At 38.5% G+C, this 19,481-nt stretch overlaps 1 protein-coding gene across 2 annotated transcripts in view; it reads right to left on the reverse strand.

Annotated features, from left to right (window-relative positions):
• LOC137244952 (uncharacterized) overlaps positions 1–19,481 on the reverse strand; it is a 573,457-nt gene that overhangs the window by 533,181 nt on the left and 20,795 nt on the right. For both annotated transcript variants that reach the window (XM_067774751.1, XM_067774761.1), the window contains exon 2: positions 14,383–15,331. The gene's annotated coding sequence lies outside the window, so the exon portion shown is untranslated. The remainder of the gene's footprint in view (positions 1–14,382; positions 15,332–19,481) is intronic.

Consider the following 19,481-nt stretch of genomic DNA (forward strand, 5'->3'; position numbering starts at 1 on the left):
ACAGCAACAACAACCACCTCCTCTACGATAGTTAACGTATGCATATAGTCTAGAAGCAAAGCTATGGCAACAGTGATGGTGAAGCGCTCAGGATAGAGGCTATCTTGGCGGTGAAGAGCCCTTTAAGAGATCGATCAAGAGTTTGGCACGCAAGGCCTACACTCCTTGAGCTGCTTTTTTTGAACAGATTAATTTTACTGAAAGGTGATCAGGCACGGGGACTACACATATCAGGCCTAATATGAATAAGACAAAAACTGTATATGTCATCAGATCAAATATCTCTTAGATAAATGATAAGACTAATAACTTATAACTTACTCATACATCGTTAACGTGCGGGGCTCCGGACAACATACTTTTGCCGCGTCTTCAAGAATGAGGAAGAAATGGATACAGTCAAACACTTCTTTTATCGCCGCCATTCTTTGGCCAGAAAGAAAAAACAGACACAGCAATAAGCAGCGCATGTTACTCAGCCATATGCACACATACACATGCATAGAAGACAACAGTGAGAGCGCATAAGAGCTTAGACGTACATATATGTAAACAACAGCTTAAAGCGCAGAAGATAAATTTCACACATATACGCGCATGTAACTAAGAAACAAATACGAATATGAGAAACAGAAATTAGAAGTAAATAAGCGACTGTTCGAAAAGGCTGTTCCTGAAAATATAGATCCTTTAGGAAATAGGCAAACGAGTCAACTAAGGGCATAAGAGCAGGGAAAGCTGAGGAAACATCAATCAGTTTTATTTTAAAACGCTGTAAGTGAAGTACGCGAGTAATTTAATTTTGAAATATTAACACCATATTAGTGTTTTAAATAAGGAACATTTTGCTATACAGAATATTTGAGTTATTTATTAGACAGTTCAGCGATCCCAAAACTCGCGGCAATATTATAAAGTACCCTGTGCTTATGGATCTGAATAAGTACATAAAAAAATGTTTACTTCTGTAGGTGTGCTTGCGTCAAACTACCAAAGGACTGTCAGAGATTGTTTATGAAAACACAAATATACTAACACCAACTATGGGATTGGGAGCATTTACGGTAACATTCCATCAGCTCAACAACGTCAAAGTACATACTCAGCATGTTGTAAATTCACATTAATTATACACTTAGTAACCTTTGTTATGCAACTATTCTTATATATAACTGTAACTGAAACGTAGGAACTAAAAATTGATGCAGAAAAATATAAAAAAAATAGTTAGAATGTATGACACAAAATTAATTTGTACTTGCTATAGTGAATTTTATTAAACTTATTAACGGATACGGATGGTTACAATACCCGATGCCAATCGATAATTTCGTTACTCGATAACGATTTTTTAAAAAACGATAAAAACGATGTTTTTATTGATGGAATAGTCGCACCGAATAGAAAACACGATATACGCATATTTTTTGGGGATGCTAGAACAGCAGTTTTTCAAACTACGATAATGTGGAGCGATAAATTTGGTCTGACTGAGTAATGTGCATTGAAGCATTTGCTGAAGACGGATGGTTTAGGGTATTACTTCTACGGAACTTTGTTACATATGGATTTTATTAATGTTTTTCCAGTGCTTTATATTGTGGCGGATATTATCATTTCGATACATCACTATCCGTTAGTAAATGCACAAGAACAGCGAAGTAGGCAGCCACACATACATGTTAACAGCAAAGCTAAGAGCGGAGAAGAAAGAGAAAACAGACACACATACCATACACAACGCATAAGACTCTGCCATATACACACATATGCCTTGAAGGCAACAGTGACAGCGCATACGAGCGCAGACGGTTTACACATACACACGTAAAAAACAGCTAAAAACGCAGAAGTTACTACTCACACGCATACACGCATATAAGAACAAGACAAATGTGAATATGGGATAAAGCAATGAGAAATAAATAAACAATTGTTCGAGAAGGCTGTTCCTGTAAAGTCTAAGGCCTGGAAAAAATAGGCGTACCAGCGAACTGAGTGTATAAAAGCAACACAAGCTGAAGAAAAGAGTCAGTTTGATTGTATCACGCTATAAGTACAGTACACGAGTAATTTAACTGCGAATTACTACAACCACAGTAGTGCTTCAAATAAAGCAGGTTTTGCTATACTGAATATTTGAGTCACTTATTCGATTGAACGATAACAGAAGGTGAAGAATAATCAAGAATTCCCTGTAACTTGTTACAATATTATGTAATCACCCATTTTATTTACCCTTGGCGCCAGTGCATTATTCACTTTCAAGAACACTCCGAGAAGGGGATAATATCAAAAAATATAACTAAACCTTTCAAGTTTCTACAATCTTTGACGACTGGCCAATCAGTATTCATGGTAAAAACATTCTTGTCCCTGGCTTAATATTCAACCATCTAATCCTACCTTGAAAATGGTCAATAAAACTGAAAGATTATTTTTTTCGTAGATGGATCCTTCTGATGTATATTTGCGAGTTCTTCCAACTTGTTATAAGTTAATGTAAATTCAAAAAATTCGACAACTCTAGTTCTAATCGAAAAAAATTGTTTTTTTTTTAAATTGATATCGATAATTTGCGCATCGGGTATTTCCGTTTTGAAAAAAACAGTACCCGATAATTGTAGAGCGAAAATCGAAACGCCTTCCATCGCTATTTTGCTGCCGATGTCTTGTCCCTTGTAATACAACATGTCCGCAAAGATATAAATACAAAAGGAAAACGGAATGGTTAAATGAAATAAGCTCAATTGAAACACAAACACATACATGAAATACGTTTTGACAAATATGAAAGGACAAGAATTGACTAAAGGTGGCAACTGTTATTAGAACTAACAAATGAGATACGTACCTTTGACCTACAGAGGAAGACATGGCGTGTTGATATTATGCCTTTATGTATTTATCGATATGCAATAATTGAACAAGTGTGGGTTCAAAGGTAAAATGTGGGTGTCATGTGGGTCACTTCGAGCTGCTCACTTCACTCAATTCAATCTATTTAAAATCTTCAAGGGTTTTATTTCTTCTTACATCTGAATCTTCCATATGAAAGTGTTGTTCGAAGACCAGAGGCTTGATAAGCAAAACGTAGAAAGCGCTGTTTTCCTAAGGCCCACCTACAGAACGGGAAGCAGTCCTTTTAACTCGGAGCCAGCATCTCTTGAGTGATAAAACTTATAATATGTTGATAAATTTAAGAATTCAATCTGAGTTAAAGAGTTCTGCAAGTGGATTTTACTGTGCTGCTTAAAATTGGAAAACTTTGCTCTTATTCGCTCTCCGCGTGTGTCCCAACGTCCAACTGACACAAAAGGATTTAGTGCTGACCCCCCCTCAATGCATACACACTCAAAGTATCTGCCACTTCCATATCGGTATTTTCCAGTTCTACTCCTCCGGCTACAACACAGATGGGATCCATACCTTGGCCTGTTGTTACGTCTGGATCAGCGTTCTTTAACCTTTAACCGTATCCAAAAACAAGGTGAGCGGCTTGTACCCAGTTCTTCCAGTCTCGGGCTTTTTCTTTCCCTCAATCTGCTTCATGAACCCATGCCAAGAGCGCGATATGTTCTGTTGATTATGGTGCCAAATCTGTCCGTTATTGTCACCGGTCCCTTCTCTCTTACCCTTTCCTCGCTATTAAGGTAATCTTCAAAGTTGTTAATCATATTGGCGCGCATTTTTTCTTACTTCTTACTCTCTTAGACGGCCTGCTATCGGAAAGGCTTTCTTCAAATATATGCAATTATACCTATTATCTTCCGATTATTCAGTAGGCATAGTCTGCTTAAGGGGCTAGGAGTTCTTGATCTCCGATATAGCGTCCCTCTCCTGTGAGCCCGAACGGCATAAATGCAGAATCCTAAACCGATCTGCTCTCTAACTGGAAGCTTTATTTCTCTCAGGTGGTCAACATGTTGTCCGAAATCAAAGTGAGCAGATGTGAGAACCGAAATGTTTGCCATCTATATAACGTGATCAATCTGATCTACTCGAATCTGATACTGCATACAAATGGCGAGACCCTCCATCTCAACCTTGAGTAGTACTTGTGGCCGAAATCCTTTTCTTAGCACCACCACTGCTTCAGCGCAAACCATATGACCATAGCATAGCGTCTCCAAAGATTAACTGAGCAGACTACATGATGCCGTAACTGAGATTTAAATGCGCTCTAAGAGCCCCATGACTCTAAAAGAGCTTTTACAGAATCACAGACGAGCCGGAATACGCGTATACCTATGGCTCCAAAGTCATGGCAGGGTCTGCGATATACTGCGCTGATGCGGTTTTAAAAATATCATATTAGCTACCAGCTCACTGTAGGGTAGAAGTAGTAGCCGTAACAGTAGTAGAGCAGTGCAGCCGCGGCAACTTGTATATATTGACAGCCGAGCTGCAGTTGCTTAAGGCAAAAACCACAAAATGGAAAAGTGCCTAGAGACTATCGGAGTAGGATTAAGTCCTCAAGCATATGGGAGAAAAAGCAAATGAAAAAGGGGAAGAGTTGGCTAAAAAGTTCGTTTCCCTCGAAGCAGGTACCGTAAATGTCCCAATCAAATTGGGGGAATTTAAAGAAGACTAGAGTTGGACAAAATCAATCAAGCAAAAAAGGCGTGAAACCCAGGACGTGACTGCCAAGTGTCGAAGACCGAGCTCAGTGAAGGAAGTGCCACTGGCAGAAGGAAACGATCAATAAAGTACTGTGCTCGTGTCCTGCGCTCGCAAAGCTAAGACTCCAGTTGTGGTGTTTGCACAGCTATCAAACCAAGAAGCAACAAGCTTTTGTCAAGAAGGCGAAGTTATTTTATAGCATAGGTTTTTGTTTTCGGTTATGTCGTATGCACTATAGACTCTTTAAGTACTTAAGAGCCCTCACTTGCTTGCCAGTTCAACCTAACCTAACTTAATAGAAAAAAAAGGTATTATATTCCACAAGTTAAAGTACTTGCGCCTAAAAGTATGCTTACACACGATAGGCATTCGGTATTATTATGTATTCAAAAATTTTGTCACCAAACAATAAAGTTTCAAATTAATTGTCCTAGATGTTTGTGCGCACACATTTTCACTTTCTCTAGCACAAATTTTTTGAAATTGGTTATTGAATGATAAGGATGTGGGTATTTGTGCATGTAGCAATAGCATTCCTATGCGTAACATCGCAAGTAAAATGGAGAGAAAACATGGCTGGACTATACCAACAAAATTTTCATAAATATATTGCATGCTTTTAGGCGCTTCAGCTCGTTACCATTTTATTTTTGTGTTTTACCACGCCTTTGGTTGCCCAAAAATTGATTTATTCTTTATTGCGCATAATCGTTTTACATTATCGAATGTGAATGCGTAGCTGTGTATGTTGGTTAGGGTTGATTTTATGCTAAACAAGTAAGGAAGGCTAAGTTCGGGTGTAACCGAACATAACATACTCAGTTGAGAGCTATGGAGACAAAATAAGGAAAATCAATCTGGGGTAACCCTGGAATGTGGTTGTATAACATGTGTATCAAATGAAAGGTATTAAAGAGTATTTTAAGAGAGAGTAGGCCATAGTTCTATGGATGAACGCCATTTAGGGATATCGCCATAAAGGTAGACCAGGGCTGACTCTAGAATTTGTTTGTACGATATGGGTATCAAATGAAAGGTGTTACTGAGCATTTTAAGAGGGAGTGGGCCTTAGGTCTACCGGTGGACGCCTTTTCGAGATGTCCCCATTAAGGTGGACCAGGGGTGATTCTATAATGTGTTTGTACGATATGGGTATCAAATGAAAGCTGTTAATGAGTATTTTGAAAAGGAGTGATCCTTAGTTCCATAGGGGGTGTTCCACCAGGGGTGTCTGTACGATATGTGCATCAAACGAAAGGTGTTACTGAGCATTTTAAGAGGGAGTGGGCATTAGGTCTATAGGTGGACGCCCTTTCGAGATATCGCCATTAGGGTGGGCCAGGGGTGACTCTAGAATGTTTGTACGATATGGGTATCAAACGAAAGGTGTTACTGAGCATTTTAAGAGGGAGTGGGCATTAGGTCTATAGGTGGACGCCTTTTCGAGATATCGCCATTAGGGTGGGCCAGGGGTGACTCTAGAATGTGTTTGTACGATATGGGTATCAAATGAAAGGTGGTAATGAGTATTTTAAAAGGGAGTAATCCTTAGTTCTATAGGTGGACGCCTTTTCGAGATATCGCCATAAAGCTGGACCAAGGGTGACTCTAGAATGTTTGTACGGTATGGGTATCAAACGAAAGGTGTTACTGAGCATTTTAAGAGGGAGTGGGCATTAGGTCTATAGGTGGACGCCTTTTCGAGATATCGCCATTAGGGTGGGCCAGGGTGACTCTAGAATGTGTTTGTACGATATGGGTATCAAATGAAAGGTGGTAATGAGTATTTTAAAAGGGAGTAATCCTTAGTTCTATAGGTGGACGCCTTTTCGAGATATCGCCATTAGGGTGGGCCAGGTGTACTCTAGAATGTTTGTACGATATGGGTATCAAACGAAAGGTGTTACTGAGCATTTTAAGAGGGAGTGGGCATTAGGTCTATAGGTGGACGCCTTTTCGAGATATCGCCATTAGGGTAGGACAGGGGTGACTCTAGAATGTTTGTACGATATGGGTATCAAACGAAAGGTGTTACTGAGCATTTTAAGAGGGAGTGGACATTAGGTCTATAGGTGGACGTCTTTTCGAGATATCGCCATTAGGGTGGGCCAGGGGAGACTCTAGAATGTTTGTACGATATGGGTATCAAACGAAAGGTGTTACTGAGCATTTTAAGAGGGAGTGGACATTAGGTCTATAGGTGGACGCCTTTTCGAGATATCGCCATTAGGGTGGGCCAGGGTGACTCTAGAATGTGTTTGTACGATATGGGTATCAAATGAAAGGTGGTAATGAGTATTTTAAAAGGGAGTAATCCTTAGTTCTATAGGTGGACGCCTTTTCGAAATATCGCCATTAGGGTGGGCCAGGTGTGACTCTAGAATGTTTGTACGATATGGGTATCAAACGAAAGCTGTTACTGAGCATTTTAAGAGGGAGTGGGCATTAGGTCTATAGGTGGACGCCTTTTCGAGATATCGCCATTAGGGTGTGCCAGGGGTGACTCTAGAAAGTTTGTACGATATGGGTATCAAACGAAAGGTGTTACTGAGCATTTTAAGAGGGAGTGAACACTAGGTCTATAGGTGGACGCCTTTTCGAGATATCGCCATTAGGGTGGGCCAGGGGTGACTCTAGAATGTTTGTACGATATGGGTATCAAACGAAAGGTGTTACTGAGCATTTTAAGAGGGAGGGGGCATTAGGTCTATAGGTGGACGCCTTTTCGAGATATCGCCATTAGGGTGGGACAGGGGTGACTCTGGTATGTTTTTGTACGATATGGATATCAAATTAAAGGTATTAATGAGGGTTTTAAAAGCGAGTGGCCCTTAGATGTATATGTGAAGGCGTTCTCGCGATATCGACCAAAATGTGGACCAGGTGATCCAGAAAATCATCTGTCGGGTACTGCTAATTTATTTATATATGCAATACCACTAACAGTATTCCTGCCAAGATTCCAAGGGCTGTTGATTTCGCCTTGTAGAACTTTTTCATTTTCTTCTACTTAATATGGTAGGTGTCACACCCATTTTACAAAGGTTTTTCCAAAGTTATATTTTGCGTCAATAAACCAATCCAGTTACCATGTTTCATCCCTTTTTTCGTGTTTGGTATAGAATTATGGCATTTTTTTCATTTTTCGTAATTTTCGATATCGATAAAGTGGGCGTGGTTATGGTCAGATTTCGCCCATTTTTTATACCAAGAAAAAGTGAGCTCAGGTAAGTACGTGGGATAAGTTTAGTAAAGATATATCGGATTTTGCTCAAGTTATTGTGTTAATGGCCGAGAGGAAGGACAGACGGTGGACTGTGTATAAAAACTGGGCGTGGCTTCCACCGATTTCGCCCATTTTCACAGAGAACAGTTACCGTCATAGAATCTATGCTCCTACCAAATTTGATAAGGATTGGTAAATTTTTGTTCGACTTATGGCAATAAAAGTATTCTAGACAAACTAAATGAAAATGGGCGGAGCCACGCCCATTTTGAAATTTTCTTTTATTTTTGTATTTTGTTGCATCATATCATTACTGGAGTTGAATTTTGACTTAATTTTCTTATATACAGTAAAGATATTAAATTTTTTGTTAAAATTTGAATTTTAAAAAATTTTTTTTTAAAAAGTGGGCGTGTTCTTCATCCAATTTTGCTAATTTTTATTTAGCACATATAGAGTAATAGTAGTAACGTTCCTGCCAAATTTCATCATGATATCTTCAACGACTGCCAAATTACAGCTTGCAAAACTTTTAAATTACCTTCTTGTAAAAGTGGGCGGTGCCACGCCCATTGTCCAAAATCTTACTAATTTTCTATTCTGCGTCATAAGTTCGACCCATCTACCAAGTTTCGTCGCTTTATCTGTCTTTTGTAATGAGTTATCGCACTTTTTCGGTTTTTCGAAATTTTCGATATCGAAAAAGTGGGCGTGGTTATCGTCCGATATCGTTCATTTTAAATAGCGATCTGAGATGAGTGCTCACGAACCTACATACCAAATTTCATCAAGATACCTCAAAATTTACTCAAGTTATCGTGTTAACGGACGGACGGACGGACGGACGGACATGGCTCAATCAAATTTTTTTTCGATCCTGATTATTTTGATATATGGAAGTCTATATCTATCTCGATTCCTTTATATATGTACAACCAACCGTTATCCAATCAAACTTAATATACTCTGTGAGCTCTGCTCAACTGAGTATAAAAATATTTCAATCGCGTAAATATCTTTTTTGTTGAGTTCAAACAGCTGCTGGCGTGCTTTAATAACTTTCTGCGCCTAGTCAACCGCTTTCGATTGAATTGATATGTTTTGCATTTAAAGTGTGTAGGCCGGCCATTAAGCCTTTTCAGCGACCACTTTATGCCTGAGCTTTCTAATTCTTTCACACTTAAATTTTTTGCCAAAGTTCCTTTCAAGCAAATTGTGTTGTAGGCTGATCATTTATTGTTGGATTTTCCAGTTTTTTTCCATTTTTTTTTTCGTTAGTGAAATGGTATATTAACTTTCGTCCGATGTTTGTAACGTTGAGAAATATAGAAGATAGACTAACCATTAAGTATACCGAATTGATCAGGGCGACGAACTGAATTGATATAGCCATGTCCGTCCGTCCGTCTGTCTGTTTCAACGCAAATCAGTCCCTCAAATTTTGAGATATCTCAATGAAATTATGCACAAGGATGTATTTTTGTATTACAGTAGACATTTGTCGGATCCGGTAGGATCGGACCACTATAACATATATCTCCCATACAACCGATCGTTCAGATAATACGATTTTGGTCATTCGTGCCGCAATTTAGAAAGTATAAACGTGAAACTCGATGATATATGTTCTAATATATCATGAAAAAATCACTTTGATCGGAGCTATATATATTATATATCCCATACAAACGATCATTCAGATAGAAAGATTTTTGGCAATTTCTCCCTTAATTTCAAATATAAAAACGTTAAACTTGGTGATATTTATTCTAATATATCATAGAAGATTTCATGAAAAAATCATTTCGTTCGGAGCTATATATAATATATATCCCATACAACTGATCGTTCAGATAAGGGGGTTTTTTGCCATTTTTTATTTTATATTTATCTTAAAAATCGTTTAGTATGTACATCTGTTCACTATATATTTCTTAACTTATACATCCGATTATTTGGAGATTACGAACGGGATAAGAATATTGTTCAGCCCCATGCATGAAAGTTATTAAGTCGTCGGCACAGACGAAGACAGTCCCGTCCTTACTTGTTTTATTTGTGGTTTTGTCAGGATCATTTCTATTGTGAAACGGCTCACTTTACTTATGTACTCGTCTACATCTGCACTTAGAAAATCAATTCTGAAACACAGCCAAACACTTGAGAGCCTATCCGTTGCTGTTGTTCGAGTGCGTGTTGAAGTGAAAACGTTTTAGCTGTCAAGGGTTTTGCTGTTTGTGTGCTTGTTTGCGGCGCTGGGCGAGGTAGGAATGATACACAAAATATGGGTAAAGTAAGTATGGATACTTTTTCTTTAGAAAATGCTTTTCAATCAATTTTTGCACATTTGTTGCTTGGAAACTCATGGCTTGGACTGTTTGTAAGGTCAATATTTTATATGTCATACTACAGCATCAAGTATTATACTAAAATGGTTTCAAACGGTTATGAATATTGTTGAATGGAATTTAAGCTAGACAGCTAGATATTATTTTTTAAGCCCGTTTCGTTCTTTTTCGGCAACATTGTAAGCGGAGTTTGTTAGTTTGTGCTCCAACTTAAAAAAAAAATCCGATAATGATATACAAGCTAATTTAATTAGGTTACAATAGTGCGACCACCACTGTAACTCAGCCTAAAATTATACTATAATATAGCAGCACAACCAATACAAGTCAACTTGCCAACAACAAACAAGTAAAGCTAACTACCAATAGGAAATCACTCAGGTGACTTAAAATGTTATGCTTCCCAACAGCTTTATGCGCGTCGCTGCTTAAGTAAGTATTCAGACTTCCCAAAGTTATAATCACTCTTCTTTGGTGAATAAGCGTAGATGAAACATTCCGATGTAGCTGGTGAAAGGCGATCAATGCTTTGGTATAACAGATCCTCCTACCTCTCCCCTCAATGCTGGTACACCTTCGGGTGTAACGACTCCACCGACTGGCTGCATAGAAACCCGTCTGACCTGAGCTGGAATACGATTTTCGCGTCAAGGGATGTCTTGATCCTACGGAGCAAAATTTGCCACACTACCGTCCACGCTCTAACACCAGAATCAATACTTATATGGAGCATATAAATCTCCTCGGCGATGTCGGCAGCATACGCAGCCCTTGAGGTCTGGTTCTACGCCTAGCTGAGTAGAAACAGAACGACAGTTTTGTGCAAGGCTCTGCTTCTCTCAGCTCTTACTTTGGCCGTATAAAAAACGAGCGAAAATACTGAGCTACCGATTTGCCTGCAGCGGCACTTTACCTTCAGCCAACTGGCCACCTTAAGGTTCCCAACTGGTCAAACTAGGCCTCCATTCGCTTGCCTATAAATAGTTGTAGGAATGTGGACGCGACGGTATCAGAAACCAGTCTTCGCTGTCTCGTTGCAGGTGACTATCCCTCTGAAATAAGTATCTTTCGTCGAAGCATCCCTCCATAAAAGCACCCACTTCAAATTGGTACTTCCAATGTCACTCCATTATCGTCGACGAAACCCCCCCATTCGGCACTTCTGGTCGCCCTATTTTTCTCTGCGATCATTTTCCCAACTAATGCCGAGCAACGCGCAATTACTGGAAAAATCTGCTTTGCTCCGAACACCTTGAGCCGTATATAATCTCTCTAGTGTTGGTTGGAGATTTCATCAACATCAGACGAAAATTAAAGGACTGTTCTTGGGAATCGTTTTCGGGATTCATTCGGAGCCATTTCTGGATTATACTTGCTATCATTTTAGGAGAATTTAGGGATAGTTTTGGTTTGATTGGAGGCAATTTCGGGATCAAGACGGGGCTATTTTAGGATCGTTTTGAACTTGTATTCAAATCATTTGCAGATCGTTTCGGAACTTTTCAAAATTGTTGTCGGTATCATGATTTGGACTATCTCCGGATCATTTTGGCATCATCTTCGAAATAATTGCGGAACAGTTTTCGGGATCACTTTGAAAGGATTTCAGAACACTGGTGTGAATTGAAGCGGAAAGCTAAACAACATTCCCGTAAGAGCTTGATCAAAAAATTCTACGTATTATAGGTTTCAAGCCCGTGATGCTATCGAGAACAAACGTTAACAGCGACAAGATTGGTTCATGTGAAGAAAGTTTTTAAATTTATGAGGAAGCACTTTCTGTCTTCCCTAGTGCGGAAAAGAAGAAACCACTCAGAAGAGAAAAGAGATCCGAGCCCACGATGGAAGATAATGAAAACCTATTTCTCCCACCCCTTTATTGGACTTCCACTAAATTCTTTGGTGACGGTGAAAAACTCAGTTCACTAAAAATGTATTGCATAAGCTCAACTATACCACAGCATTATCTTACCAACGATAACAAAGAAACAAAACAAAAAGGCAGGTACGAAATAACAACAACACGAAAAAATACGTATAGTGAGAATAACATAAAAGGATAACAAAAGAAAAGAAACAACAACACCCCATATAAGTCACACCAAATTGACTGACACACCGCTATTGCCACCAAAAGATTCCGCCCCCTCAAAACCGAAACAATGCCAACATAACACTAAAGATGAAGATGAAAATTTTAAGTCTTGAAGAAATACGAGTTGAGTTGAGCAAAACTGGTATGCCATAGTTGATTGAAATAACTGAAATGATGGCTCATTATGGTGCTGCCTCACTGGCATCCAAGTCAATGAACGTACAATTGGAGAAGCTGCTGGGAGGGGAGAAGTAAATAAACATATTAAATAAACAATCAGTATACGTGAAAAGTAAGAATTTAAGGAAGTAAGCAAAAAAAGGAAATGTAAAGCAGGCAGTGTATGCTCGTGCTTTGTATGTGCTTGGCATTGAGAAGGACTAAGGTGAAGCAGTAGACGGAAACACTAGTTTGAGAGACGTGAAGTGATTATATTTGAATGAACAGCGGTATTATCTTAGGCGCATAGTTTATAAATTGGTTTGTAGGAGAATTTGTGTGTGGGGAATAGCACATTGATTCGAAAGAGACTTGTGCATTAAGATGGTCGAAGCCTAATGTATGACAAACTCGTCTGGTTTATCAAGGTTCTTAAAGCAAGTATCTGTTATTATGTCAAGCTCGGGTATCTGACATTTTCTATAACAATTCTCAGCGGAATTTGCGTAGTAAAATAAATATTTTTTTGCGAGAAAGACTGATGCGCAATCGGAAAGTGGCCGATTTATCTGAACTTAAATTAATCAGTGATCGGTTGAAGGCACTCTTTTGGAATAGTCAATAGTACAATCGCTTAGGCTTTTATACAACATCTCCTATACAAAAAATTATTCCAACAGTTACTCTGTTTGCCTGGAAGCATGCGGTCAATTAGAACTACAGTATTATGTTATGCTATCCACAGCTCAGCTAAAAATAATTTAGACTTGGTTAGGTTGAGCTGGAAACAAAAAGCACGCTTGGGGGATGGCTTGACACTCCCCTGTTTGTGAACGTGGGAGGTTGGGATGGGCAGAGCATCCTTGGGCCTGTCTTAAAGATAGCTTTTCTCCTCCCAACATGAAGTGACAAATAGTTTTGAAATACATAATACTGATTTCGTGTCTGGCGTGGTGCCATTAAAAACCAAATTATTACAAACTTTGTGCCTGGCGGGGTGACATTTAAAAAACAAAAAAATAACATTGTTACGAGAAATAACGGAATTTAAATATTATTGAATAACGGAGCTATTGTGAATAACGGAGGAACATGGGAAATTAAACGTCACTCTAGAAAGACTATTTTGATTTTGTACCTGGCGCTGTGGTCATAGAACGCTGCCATTAATCCCAAATCTGAAAACAAAAACAATAATTTCAGAAGGAGGAAATATCGAAGGTACGATTAAGTTCATTCACCAAAACCCACACTCGGTGAAGCCTTTTAGATCGTTAAGGCCTCAGAGCTGTGAAGGAGCAAAATAATGTACCTAACTCAACCCATGATGAACCGAAAGTGACGTGAGATACGATGTGAAAGAATTATGTTGCAACTCTGAAATCTGTACATCAGGATCTGTTTTCAATTTCGATTAAGGTGGAATATCAGGAAGGTGAGTTTGAAGTATTGCTCTGATTTGTTTTGTTTTGCGTTTTTTAATATTTAAATTTTTGTTTAATTAAAAATTTTTTTTTGAGTGAGTGGAATAACACCCTACCTAAGAGTTTTTTTCGCAAATGCCCTATCTGACGTCAAAGATCATTGACTTTATGCTGGGATAAGGCATTAAAAAAAAAACAATTTTTGTAATCGAATATTTTTTAGCTGATTTCGGAGCTAGTCAAACAAAGCGTTTTCGAAACACCAGCCAGGATAGGTTGATATTCCAATCAGCAGTCACAGTACGAGTCCCAAAGTAGTAGACTTTATAAACACCGTTATTGTCATCTCAGAGCAAGGAGGTATTAAGTCAAAATTTTCTAGTCACCTGAAAACGTTACTTATTTCGTATTGCTGTTTGAGCTTTTTCTATAGCAAAAAACCTTCTCATGTCTCTAGTTTTTTTAGGTGTATAAATAAGAACACAACAAAAACCCACCAACACTTACCTTGCCATTGCGATTTATTGTGTGGCACACCTTGCTCATTCGTTTTTTGTGTTATATGGTTGGATGGTTTTCGGTAAAACGTTGATGATTCAAGGATGTAGCTGATGTCTGACGTGTAAGGCACCCGAGCTGTGATGTGTAGGCGTATATCACTCACTATCCATTCACAAACACATAAGAACACTTATGTAGCACATATACTAGTCTATATTAGCATGTTAATGAAAAACAAGTTACCTAAGTAGTAAAGAGTTTTTTGTTGTTGTGTGCTTCCTTTTTTGGCTGAATGCCACTGTTTGTTTGAAGAGCTTTCGATAGACTCTTGGCTTAGCGTTGTGTGTTGGCGCGAAAGACTAACGTTGCTGCGGTGAAAGGTAACAATATTTTATGTTTTATTATTTTTTTTTTGCTTTCTAAGTATTTAACATTGCTTTAGCTTTTGTTTTATATTTGTTATTTTTGTTTTATTTCTTTCTTGTTCATGCACAATACATTTAATTCTTTTGTTTTAACAATCTTTTTATAGACCACATTTTGTATCACTATTTTTCATTCAGCTTTTTTCTTAAATTTTTCGTTTAATCTTTTTTTATTTATTTGTTTTGCTTTTCTTATATTTTCTTTATTCTATTACAAAGTACATTAGAAAGAAGTCCTTCCTAAAAATAATTTGAAGGATGTCCATCTTATTCATGTTTTGTTTTTGTTCATAAATGAAAATGAATTGCTTTTTGAAAGCCTGTCACATACTTCAAACACTTAACTTAAATGGATGCTTGCCCTTGGGGATCACACGCGCAGTACTAAGTCCAGAGCTTAATAAAGCTAACAGTGAGCAGGTGTAGAGAGTGGCCCAGTCAGTACATTGATTGTATGTAACTCACCGGATGTTTCATTGATTTCTTTATAAGGCGAGCTGGTAGCTTTCCGTTTTTCCGCAAGTTTATTCCTGGAAATGAAAGTAAAGTAAATATTATGTAAATTATCATAGCAAATCTCAATTTCAACTATTACAATTACGTACTACAATAATGAGTTAGGCTGAACAGACCGGTCAATAAATACATCACATAGACTGAGTGTGTCCATAGTGCTACCAGAATTGGTTTGACGACAAAATGGAAGACCTCCAATCAGGTACCAGAACTTATGTTATAGAATAATTTCGCCATCTTGGCAAATGCTGAAAGTTTTCTAGGACCTAGCTCATTTGCTGCCTCAATAACTGGCAACTCTTCCGCCTCTAATAACTGGAGCCTTGATCTGGCGAGCTCAGGACACGAACACAGAACGTGTTCAATCATTTCTTCTTTCAGCTTACACTTCCTACACCTGATGTTACTGGCGACGCCTAACTTATAACCATGTGACGCCAGAATGCAGTGTCCAGTTCGTATGCCCATCGTGAGTCTTTGCTCTTCAGAGACGTGAGCCACTTTGTGAGTCTTATATCGTAGGACTTGCAGCCCCGCGCTTTTATCCACCCCTTTTCTGCTTGATGGATCATATGCAACTCCTGTCTGATTTTGGTTTCCCCCAAACATATTGGGATGTCTATCTTCGTTCCAGCGAGTGTTGCCCCTCTTTTGCCAACTCAACCACCTTTTCGTTACCTTTTATCCCTTTATGACCGACAACCTAGTATAGATGTATGGTTTGACATGAGTTTTCCAATGCTTCCTTGCATTCAAGTACACTTCTTGATGTAGCACTGCGTGAGATTATTGCCTTAATCGCCGCCCGACCATCAATATATACCTCAAGCCCGCTTCCTCGAGAATTTCTGCAAATTTCTTCACGGCTATAATTTCCGCTGCAGTCATCTGGCAGCCTGTAGGGTCCACTTATTTCTGGTTCGATACAGTAAACATCAGATCCGACCACTTCCAGTAATTTGGAACCATCCGTATATACATGTATAGTTTTTTCTGTCATTTTTGTTCCTTGGCACCAACACTCCGGCTCAATTGTGATCACAAGATCTTTTCGGGAGCTCAGGCACGAGACCATATATTCCGTTTGCCTACATTCCAGCTGCCCCGAGGCTTTAAAGCTTTGTTGCAGGTGTTAACACGATGTTTTTGGCCATTTGGTCTGCAGGCGGGATGTTTAAAATGAAGTGCAATGCTGCTGTTGGGAATAGTTTTTAGGGCTTCCATTGTGCTAATTATTTTTATACTGCATACCACCTAAAGTTTTTTGTTATACGTAGTTTTTTATGTGGCTGATCACCAACAAGAACGCCATGGTAAAGTATGGGTTTGACAATTGCCGTAAATACCCCGTTAGAGAGTTTGGGTGATATGCCCTACGTGCATCCTAGCATCCTCTTGCATGCATATAGCGCCGCGGAGGCTTTCTTTGCTCTGTCTTCCACATGGAATTTCCACGAGAACTTACTATCTAGTTTAATTCCTAGTTATTTTGTGCTATATTTTTATACCTTTTATGAAAATTAAATTGTATATTAACTTCGTCACGAATCTCAAAATTGTAAGTCCCTAAAGGAAAATAGATAGACCCAGCAATAAGTATACCGAAATAATCAGGATGAAGAGCTGAGTTGATTTAGCCATGTCGGTCTGTCGGTTTGTATACAAACTAGTCCCTCAATTTTTGAGATATCTTGATAATATTTGGTGAGCGGGTATATTTAGGTGTCCGATTAGACATTTGCCGGAACCAGGCAGATCGGACCACTATAGCCTGTATCGTCCATACAACACCGATTTTTCAGAAAATGCGGATTTTTGTCATATCTTCCTCAATTGATCAGATTGAAGCTTCAAACTTCACCATATGCTTTCGTATATAGCAGATATTGTTGTCTAAAAAATTTGAAGAGATCGATCGTATAAATAGCATATGTCCCCACCTTATATTTCCTAGTAAATAATACGAGATCGGTTTTCTCCGAGTTGGCGGCTACCCCGACTCCAGATGCCCAGGCATGGGTGTACACCCCGAAGTGCCTGATCCATCAATGCAATTGGTTTACAACTAGCGTCCACAACATTTGGTGATAAAACCCCACCCTGCGCCGCTCCTTTGCTTACAGATTTTGCGGCCTCGCATATACCCCATTGTGATGTGGTTATTCCTCAGCTTAATATGGAACCGATTCATTTTGTTAAAGCTGCATGAACTTCAATCGAGTTGAGAATGACCATGATTGCTTTTTTCGAGACATTGTCGAAAGCCCCGGCTATGTCCAGAAAAACACCTAGGGCATATTCCTGGTATTTCATACTACAATAATACGGCATGTGTCAATGTCATAAGCGACATATGTATGTACATATCTTCTTACATGTGTGCTTTTATGTAGGCCAAAAAAGAAATTGAGAAGGAATTATTGAATTCAGTTTCATCCCAATCAGCGAAGTAACGCAAATAAAGAAAACGGAAAATCCGGAAGAAAGCAAAACTTGATACAAACATGTTAAAGAACGGCCAAGTGAGACATACAAAAAGGCAATGGACACGGTAAAATATAGTAAATCAGCACAACGCAATAACTGTGACGATAATTCACCTATGTATGTATGTATATAACAGAGTTGGTATGTATATAAATGGCAATACACACAAAAGACGACTGCCGCGACAGGCCAATAGTGACTTCTTATAGCTGATGCTATCGTAAGCATGTCTGAGCTGGGGGTATTGTAATAATAAATTGCTTAAATAAGATTGATAAAAATAAAATATAAATATGTATGTATGTGTTTGCACTAGCTCGTGTTCGAAAATTGATTGCCCAGTTTAACTGCAACAGGAAAATCCACAAAAAAAAAATTGAATCCCAAATAAAAGGTAAAATCACAGCATACAAAAGCGCAATATTGCCAAGAAGGAAGGGGGAAAGTTATTAAATGAAGTTAAGATTTCTGGATGACTGGTGGTAAGAGATAAGGGGGCTTTTGTGTATTTTTACATATGCTGGCAAAAAATGCGATTAGTCTAGGATGAGTCCGGAATGAGTCGTAAAGGAAGAGTGCGACTAATGCCAGTTTTGGTCTCTTTGTATGAGTTGAACTGTTCCCTTTTGTTTGAAAATGTCGTTTGAAAAGATTAAACCCGTTTATTCCCGAACGGGAACGAAAAGGTGTTGGTTTCCTATGGTACCAGGTTTTGTACATTTTATACGCAATATTAAAACTTGCAAAAATTGTTAGATACATCTACGTAGAAAAATTACTCAGTCGCAAACACATTCCAAGAGATATGGGTCCACGATAATGTAACATATGGTCCATGTAATTAAGGTTCGGTAGAGGGCTCAGCATTTTTCTTATATAATTCGAATCAGTCACCTATAATCTTTTTTATTTAACTCACTTCCTTTCCGCTTTTTGTTTGTTTTTTTAAAATGGGCAATCTATGTAAGATTTCAACCTGACTAATCCCAACTGTACCCAAAGTGGACTCCAAGGGATTAATTATGTCCCAATGTAGACAAAAGAGATCATTCGCAGATCGCTCTCTTTAGGGATTAGTCCCACTATTTGTTGCAGGGATATTCATATAGGAATGTTTGTATGTGTATGTTTCCTGGTGTATATACTTATAAGACAATTACAAACCTTTCGCATTTAGTAGTAAAGCGTAGTTGTAATGTATGTGTATATTTGTTTCCTTTGAATCTGAAGTGTGCACGTGTAAGTACATATAGAGTGATGACCAATAAAATAGAAGCAGTACTGTTACTCAAACTTTTTAAAGGATTGAATGGAAGCGGACGTGCTCCGTCAACTTCCGGGTAAAGTAATATACAATTATTGAGAAACAGGTTTTTTGAATTAGTACAAAATTTTGCTGTTCGGAATCGGCGATTTGTAGGAAAAATTGAAAATTAGCACGACGCAAATAAGAAGCGAAGCTTGGCCAAAAATTTCTTCAGAGGTTGTCGTGCCATATATTTATTTATTTTTATTTTTATATCCAGGCTTTCTGAGTAACTGGAACCCCCACATTCGCCTTTTATGAGGAATGTAGGCTCACCAAAGCATCATATGCAAAAAAATATTTGTAACAGGAACCACCTCTTGGTTGATCATTGGGTTCTTGCATAAGTAATGCCTTATGCACTTAAAAAC

Source organism: Eurosta solidaginis, chromosome 3 (genome assembly GCF_040869045.1).
Source record: "Eurosta solidaginis isolate ZX-2024a chromosome 3, ASM4086904v1, whole genome shotgun sequence".
Lineage (NCBI taxonomy): Eukaryota > Metazoa > Arthropoda > Insecta > Diptera > Tephritidae > Eurosta > Eurosta solidaginis.